The following is a 9,484-nucleotide window of genomic DNA, read 5'->3' on the forward strand; positions in this document are numbered from 1 at the left end:
CCGCGTCATAGCGTAGCAGTGATAACCTTGCAGGGCAACGCAAGACAACCAAGTCTCTGGCACATTTATCTCCGTTAGAATGAATGCATCAACAAAACCCTTCGTTGATTCCGCTACCAATTTAAATTCGTCCCAATATTTACGGAGGCTTCGAATGTTAAGGTTCACCAATGTGAAACTGTTTCCGTGGTTTGGCCCGAAATTAACCTTGAAACTTTCAAAGTTGCACTGTAAGCTCTCGGAAGAAGTTTTCATTTCTAGCTTTCTAGACATTCGCTTCGGTGTTTTCCGACTCAGGAGTAGGGCTTCCACCCCTAGTTATTTTTCGGATGTCTGCCTCACTGTTCACGCGGATAAGCGGCGCGTCTTCGAACTTCTTAACAAAAATTTTTCCGCCTTTAACCCAGGCAAACTTGTAGTTATTTGTCTTTGCAGCGACTCTTGCAAGCCAAAACAGCCTTCGATTTGCTCGCGCAAATCGAAGGCAAATAATAATAATAATAATATTAATATTATTATTTTTTATTATTATTATTATTAATGTATTATCAAGGAGTACATACAGAGGTAAAATGGGCCTACCAAAGCCAACGAGTGGCGTGACTGCAATTAACGCTGCGAGAACAAATTTGTGAGAAATAATTTTGGGAAACCTGACTGGCCGACACAGGACGTCCTATAGCTTTATAGGGTCCTTATATATAGCGACCTGCCGATCGGAGCCGGTGACAGTGGGAGCCAGCATGCCAAAAAATTGCCTTGTATATAGGGACGGCGCGCTCCGTCAGGTGGGGCTAAGTTTGATCCCCAAACTCGCCAGCAGTGTGCCTGCGACTGCTGGCGTAAAACCCCGGGCTTCCATATCACCAGACGAGCACGCATTTCCAATTCCGCCGTAGCTCGAGAGTTCCAGCTGAATAAAGGTGTATTGAGTGAAGGCGCGGTGGACCTCGTCTTTGAAGCGGTCGTTAGAAACATTTACTGCAGAGGCTAAGATAAATCATCTGTGTATGCTAACTACGGAATGATTAATCAGACCAGTAGCCAAGTGCATTTACGCTAAATGACCTGACAACTTTGGTGGGCGATGCGAGCGCGGATGTATGCCCGGCTGAAGTCAGGCCTAACGTAAAACTTCCAACATTCCAAAGTTCCGAAGTTCCAACATTGCCAGCTGCGAAACACTAAAAAATTAGCGGTCGTAACAATAGGTGCCGATCGTACTCATCACTGCCTATAATATCGGCCAGCAACGATAATTGGCGGTTAAGTCTAGCCCCGTTTCTTAGCAATGGAAACTCCAACGTACACCAGTATATCACACTGCTACCATATCCGCCTGCTCGACTAGCCTTCTTTATTTTCGAGCGTTTCCATTCATTTAAGCATGCGGAAACTTTGCCGATCTTCGCTTTACGTCGAGGAGCTGTCTTTTGACGTAAAGCTCTTCTATGCACGTGCAAGACTTTGTCGACTTTCGCCTTACGTCGAGTAGCTTTCTTTCCACGTGAACCCATATGGTATCCACGTGCAACAGTTCACAGGGAAGGCTCCAATTTGTATAAAAATCCAAACAGGCCCATCATGCACGTGGAAGCGCCGTCATTCTTTCGGGGAAACGTAATGTTCTTTCCAGCAAGGGAGCACTAAACGAGGACAACTTATATAACAGCTGCGGATTTTTTACCGTAACTGGATCCACTCTTGTAGGGGTTCCCTCGGGGTGGCTTACAAGCCCAACAAATGGAAAAGTTGGTATGATAGCCCTCCCTAGCCAATTCCTGCGGTGAGAAGCGGTTTATATTAGGATAGGTTTTTTTAGGCACTGGCCCGCACCAAAGCGAACGGAACATTGTGAAAACAATTTGGCTTTATCGTGCGGCTGTCGGTCTTGTCCAGCTGTACGCAACAAGTACCATCACGCAGGGTATACTCACTGAAAGTACGATACAAAAACGCTGCCAGATCTTTCAGCATATCCTGTCGCGCATGCGTTTCTTTTGGATAGGTTTGTCGCCGAGTCTCCTTCCAAAGTCGACTATAACCGACAATCCCAGCATCAGATTCACTGCAGCCTGCAGCTACTTTTTCAAGAATCACTCTTCATGCTGCTGCTAAACGGCCCCCACAAAAGCTGGAGGCCGACCAAGGCTGTGCGGGAAATTTTTGACGCAGGCTTGTTAGTATATATATATATATATATATATATATATATATATATATATATATATATATATATATATATATATATATATATGCACTCGTGCTATGCGTCGTAAGCCAATGGCCATGCGCCGAGTGTTTCTATTTTCCTTTTCATTTCATGCACTATATGAAAGAGTGCACTCAAGGTGCTCCTTGTGTTTATTTTTACTGGTCCATGCTATAGAACAAAACGCGCTGAATAGTTTGGGCTTTTATTCTTTCACATGTACGCACTCCATGAAACGCGTGGAACCCCATGGGACGCGCAAGCAGAAGGTTAGTAGCTGTGGACATTTTTTTTGCGGGCAATATCCGGTTGGGTGCGCGTTTGGTGGACGGAGTCCAGCTGCGTGCTTTTGTCGGCCTCACCAAGTAACAATGTCGAGTTAAGAGAACTTCTGTTTGGGCACACCACCGAACGCACACGAGGTGTGCACTTCCCTCAGTGAGGATCGGCAAAGACTGAGCACAACGGACGGAGAGAAAGACCAAATAACGACGATTTCAGCCGGAGCAAACGCGTATATGTATACAGCGGAGAAATGGGGATCAAATGCACCGCCAGCAGGTTCAGAAGCGTCGGAAAGAACTGAAAAATCCAAACAAGCAATAACAAATTCGGCAAGCAGAATCGTGAGCATGGGCAGGTTGCTATCTATAAAGCCAGTCATGGTTGTATCATATTAAATGATCTCTGGTGATGCTCGTTTTATTTTTTGGGATGTCTGTTGGCTTCGTCGAAGCATCAAAATCACGGGAACACCACAAAGCGGCACCACTCTCAATTAATTTGTAACGTTGCGCTCTGTTGCCAATATAGGTATGCTCCTTCTGCAGGAAAATCGTGTGATCGGGACAACGTGCACATATTTATGCCGTGGATGGCCGATGCGTTCAGAAAACGAGCAAGATGGTGTTTCCTGTGGGGTAAGTATCCTTACGTCACCGTGGATTTTCAAGTGGTATACTCTGTGCAGCACGGAAAACGTAAGGAAACTCATAAAAAAAGACGCGCGGCAAAAAAAAACTGTTTTTAAGGTGAAACTTTCTTACAACCTATCGAGAGGCTGCTGCTGGCTGCTGTCCCCTGGCCATATGCGCCGCTAGTGCCCGGCAGCCCTGTTCTCCCGGCGCTCTGGTGCAGTAAAGGAACATCCTGGGTTTGTCTAAAACCACCAGGTTTTTTAACAAGGCGAAAGACTATTGCCTCATCAAACGCGAGAATTGGTCGTAGTCGCCGTCGTCGTCGGCCACAATACGAATGGTACCAAAATGGCTGCCGCTGTAAAGAGTAAATAAATCGGGTTCACGCGGGATTTGAACCCAGGTCGCCAGGGCAGAATAGCGTTCTCACCACAGCGCCATCTGTTTTTTTTTATTACCGGCTCGGTACAGTGAACCAAAAACAACGCAATGACACAACACAACATAATGCTAAAAATACTTCCGGCTATGGGCCGTGCCATAGCCTCCTTTATACTAAAGTATACAGGAAGCTATGGCCGTGCTAAAAGCGTTTCAGGTTAACTAGTTCATCCAAGATTTAGCCCAGTCAGGTTGCTCGTCTTGCATTTTCATTACATCTCTGATATAAGCAATGCTTTCAATAAAGTATTCCCTTGCCGGTCGTCCATACGGGTCTGCATGACGCACGGCCATATGAGGTTTCCAGAGACTGTGCAGGCTCAAGGGCATAAACATGTCAAGCGAAATGCCTCCAACATTACGTTTTCGAAGGAAACGTATTACGAACGGAGATACCGGCAGTTCTTTCTTTGGTGTCCGCTGGAGAATGTCCCAGTGGCAAACTGCGTCAGAATAGTCCAGGAAAATGTGTTCTATAGTCTCCAGTTTACCACAATGTCGAAAATTCACTGACCCCACTACAAATATTCCTTTCTCCTGCAGCCATGGACTGATGGGGAACGTTCCGGTATATAATTGAAAGAAAAAGCTTTTGACTGATGACTTCACAGGCGTTTAACTCTCCTTAACACGTCTTTCCTTAACCCTGCGCAGTAGAAAGAGCGATAAACGCACCACGGCTGAACGTAACAAGGATTAGCCTGATGCGTTCGCCGTCAAAGGTGCACGTGCCGGCACGTGCATAGAACAGGTGCATGCGGAGGAGAGCTGTGAATGTGGGGAAGCCGCACCGTGAAGTGCGGCCAGTCTTCCACTCTGGGAAATTGGCGTCAAAAAACAAAGAAAAGGAATTGAGATACGCACACATGATGTAACAGTAGTGAAGTCTGATAATCGCTAGCCTTTCGCATTCAAACAACGCCAGCATACATAAGCAGACAGTTTAGGCCGGCATAAGCGGAGTGGTAAAGCTGTTTTATTCATTAAGATGCCCAAAACTTTATTATTTTGCTTAAGCGTATGAGACGTTTTATAGTATAAAAGGACTGCTGACTTCACAAACATGAAGTAAACAGAGTTTGGTTAATAAGCACGGACACTAGGACACACTGGGCAGTGGCTGCCCATTGGCTGTTCGGCACTGGCTGTTCAGCACTGTTCAGCACTGGATGTTCCGCACTGGCTGTTCAGGAATCACTTGAACAAGAGAGCAACCTTGATTAGCATGATTTATGGTTCAAGTGAAGACAATGACGTAAAGTTTGTGTACCTATCATTTGTAATAACAACAAAATTGCACACTTTCGGTTACCTACATGTCACTAGCCCATTGACCCACCTGGGCTCGATGCGAGTTGACACGCGAAAACAATATTTTTCTAGCGCACGGAAGTACTTGCTGCCCTTTATTCTTTCATTTTTGAAGGTCCGGGATTTTTTGTCTGTAGATAGCTGGTGTTAAATGTCAAAAAACCACAAGGTGCGAGAAAAAAAATATTGTTTGAGTTCTTGCTCCTTAGCAGCATTGAGCGTGAAATGGTTAACCTCAGAAAGCGGACTACCAGGAATGTGGTAGAAGAAAGAAGGACTAGTTCTTTTGCTAGTGATTTTCCTTAAAATAGGTCTATCTAAATTAAGCTGCATTCCCCACGATTACACCAGTCAATAATGTTATGCAAGTAAGAGTTAAGTAGCCGTTGGTAATCATGGTTACAAATTTCCTTTAACAAAACACTATAATCAGCTAATTGCAAGGTCTGGAATGATGTTAGGACAATCTTTTATATTGTTTCGTGTCGGCTGGACAAATAAGACGAGCGTTTAAGTGACAAGAAATAATTTTTTAAATAAACGTTTTTTTTTGTTCTCGCAGGTCGTTAACAAAGGTGTTTGCATGAACGGGAAATGCGTGGACATTAAACTGTACCCAACCACTGCCGCTCAAGCACCATCATCACCCTCCTCTAGAGAACCACATGCCAACGCTCCACCCACATCGAACACAAATCCCAAGATTAGCGGTCTTTTCGTCAATGAAGAAACAAAGCTCACTACAAACTACGAAAATGTGAAATCGTCTTCTAACTCAAATGTACCTGCCGCGACACATAAAATGTTAGCTGGTAGCAGACAAACAGCGGGAGAGCGAGCTTTTACTGTACCCCTTTCTGAGACATCACAGGGTCATTCGGTTGGTTCTTCGTATCCAACAAGGCGGCAAGCTCGTACGACATTATGGGAATCGACTACCACTCGTACATCGACATCATGGGAGGAGCGCCCCGCCGTCAGGCTGAATTCAATAGGGGAAAGAACCCTCACAAGCTCCTTTCATCAAGACGACCGCCTGTCACCCAGAATGGAAGACACCACAATTTCAGAGATCTCAGTCAGCAGTACTGAACACACTGGTTCGGAAGACGCCTCATCCCCATCTATTGTGGACTCCTCAGTGCACCATGGCGAAACTAATGCGCATTATGACGGCGTACAGACTTCCACACTTGCGCGTCAAGAAGATGGGTCTACAGACGGCCCCGCTACACTAAGCCGGCAACTTGTTACTTCCTCAGGGCTAAATAGCAAAGAGTTTGGGGCACTTTCCACTCGCACCGGCTCGCCCTTCGGCAGGGTTAGCGACGACATTCCCGGGCTCAGAGTGAGCACAAATGAAGCGACGGCCTCTGTATTTGAAACTTCCACCTCGCAGGAGTATGCTGGTCCTTCAGAGTTTTCAGATAAATACCGGGCTGCCACGGCAATTTCTTATGAGGACGTCTCTACTCACCACCCCTCATCACCTGGAAGAGACCTCACCACTGGTGTTTGGTCTACCTACGACGAGTCCTCCCTAACCTCCGCAAGCAGCATAACTAAGCCAAGCGGGATCGAGAGCAGTAGTAATGCCTTAGGTCATAGTTCTGTTATAGCTAGCTCTACCGCGTCTTCACACAATACAGGCACCCGTGCATCCACAGATAAACAACAGGCTGTTACTGAAATAGAGGAGGAAGACATTTCCATGGCTCACCTGACAACATTGGATTCGCTTCTAAGCGATTTCTACTCACCAAGCAGACAGAATATTGTGTCAGGTTCCACAGACCCTGAAGAGCCCTCCACGACAACGAGCTACGCAACGAAAGCGGTGACTGAAACCAGCAATACTCCAGTCACCGAGACTGTCGCGACAACCCGAGAGAAAGACAATAGTAAGCAAGGCTCTCCAGCACACATCCGGCACCTGATTCCTCCTAGTAGTGTAACAAGCGAAAACCTCAAGTCGGACTCAACGTCACACCGACTAAGCGTTGGATTAAGTGCCTTCCTTACTGTTTTGCTGTTTTTCAGTGGATTGCTCTAAACTTGCATTTAAATAAAGAACGGATTTCTTGCATGTAGAAGTGTACAGTTGCGTAGGAAGTTACGCAAAGCACGGTCTAAACACCTTCAGATGCGTCAGGGGTGGCGATATCTGCAATAGTTAGAACAGTGAAATAGTTAGAACAGTGAAATAGTTAGAACATGAAATAGTTAGAACAGTGACAATCACAAATTTACATGTCCCTGGGTGGGTTGCTCGGCGGATACGATGCGTGCATTGGCTAAATCACCCAAAGTGAAACTTCTCAAACTGGGCCCCCACGAGTGGTTCACAGCGGGCTGAAGATGTCTACACTGTAACGAACATCCCACACTGCACCAACTTACCTGGGCTCGCCAGAACACACCATCATTCTCCATTACCCGCACTGTAAACCCCAAGCAGTGGGAGGCCGCGTTGTCCAGCTCGGACACGGAGGACCAGCGACACTTGGTGTGTCGATCACGTAGCACGTAGGTGGGTCACTGCAACAGAAGCCCGCGACTGACAGCCTCTCCAGCTTCCGAGCACAAATATGCTTAAAGAAAGCTTTATATGTCCAGGCGAAAGTGACCCTGTGTACGCAGAAATATTTCCTTTCGTAACCCGATAAGTACGCGCGAAGAAAACCAGAGGAGTTACAAGCAAGGGGAGATGGTGTGGCTGGGTTTTTATCACCCGTAGCAGCGAGGGCGCGCGGCCAGCTACTGCGTGAGGCACAGATCAAGCGATAATGGACGCCAGAGGAGGGCGGATTTTCGGAAGGAGCAGCGTTGACGTGTCAATGGCAATCACCGCACGCGCGTTACTTCGAATTGGTAAGCCACGCGTCATACGTACTTCCGAGGAGCACGTAGCTTATGACTCGCGACGTCGCGAGCAGGAACGGGAACAGAAGCAAATACCACAAACAGGAAGCGTAGAATTCAAATGCGTTAAGGATTAAGTAACGCCACGGGTAAACACCGGGCACACGTTACAGCTCCGCTGATTAACCATCTGTACGGACTGCATGGGGCATCCATTTGAGTTAGTCTGAGTCAGCGTTGCAACAGGAAAACTGGGTCCTACGCGACTGCGAAGCGTTCCATATCGTGAGCTTCGCAATAATAAAAACACAAGTAAAGGACCGCGCTCTTAGATAACCTGCGCCTGCGCAGAGACGCGTGGAGGCGGGCTTCGGTGGCAGCGTCACGTGACATCAAGGTCGCGATTCGCTGAACACGTGCGCAGCAGTGCATAAACTGGAAGGAGCCCCCAGAGGTGTTCTATTTTGCAGTGGTTTTCGCCTTCACAACTCATAACGAGTACTTAGACTGCCTCGGATTTTTATTTTTTTCTGAATAGATGCCAGGTCATCAGGTGGCTGGCAAACATTTAAGAACATGTACTGGCAATTGCGGTGCTAAGGTTTAAATCACGCCTCATCATCATCATCATCATCATCACCAGCCTATCTACGCCCACTGCAGGGCAAAGGCCTCTCCCATTATTCTCCAATTACCTCGGTCCTGTGCCAACTGTGACCAATTTATCCCCGCAAACTTCTTGATCTCATCTGCCCATCTAACTTTCTGCCGCCCCCTGCAACGCTTGCCTTCTCTAGGGATCCACTCTGTTACCCTTAATGACCAGCGGTTATCTTGCCTTCGCATTACATGCCCTGCCAACGTCCATTTATTTTTCTTAATTTCTACTAATACGTCTTTAACACCAGTTTGCTCCCTGACCCACTCCGCTCTCTTCTTGTCCCTTAATGTTACACCTATCATTTTCCGCTCCATTGCCCGTTGAGTCGTTCTCAATTTAAGTTGAACCCTCTTAGTTAGCCTCCAAGTTTCTGCCCCGTAGGTGAGTACCGGTAAGATGCAGCTGTCATACACTTTCTTCTTCAGCGACAATGGTAGGCTGCTATTCATTATCTGAGAATGTCTGCCATATGCACCCCACCCCATTCTGATCCTTCTAATTATCTCTGCCTCATGGTTGGGATCTGGGGTCACAACTTGGCCTAAGTAGATATATTCGCTTACCACTTCCACTGCCTCGCCACCTATCTCAAACTGCTGTCCTGTCCCGAGGTTATTGATCATTACTTTAGTTTTCTGCATGTTAATTTTCAGGCCCACGGTTCTACTCTGTTCGCCCAGTGCGGAAAGCATGCTTTGCAATTCGTCCCCCGAGTTACTTAGCAAGGCAACGTCATCAGCAAATCTGAGGTTACTGAGGTATGGGCCTCGTAATGGGCCTCAAAGAAGGTGAGCTTAGTGGGTCCAGAGGTCTTCCACTATTCATGATGGCTGAAGAAAGCGGCCACAGCCTACAAGCATCACGGGTTCTCCCCGTGTTTCTGATCCCTGCAGTCCTTCCGCGTCACATCTATTGTGCATGACTTCCTAGCCCCGTAAACATAGCAGCCGTCTCGAAGATGAAGGCTCATCTGCAAGGAGTTGTATCGTCAGTTCTCGGAAGCCGCGGTAACCCGACTTGCGCCCTTTTGGTTCTTAACTGGACGTCCGTGAGCATTACATTTTGTGCGTTTTATGGAAG

Source organism: Haemaphysalis longicornis, unplaced genomic scaffold (assembly GCF_048455015.1).
Source record: "Haemaphysalis longicornis isolate Haplotype H1 unplaced genomic scaffold, Haemaphysalis longicornis Haplotype H1 scaffold_336, whole genome shotgun sequence".
Taxonomy (NCBI): domain Eukaryota; kingdom Metazoa; phylum Arthropoda; class Arachnida; order Ixodida; family Ixodidae; genus Haemaphysalis; species Haemaphysalis longicornis.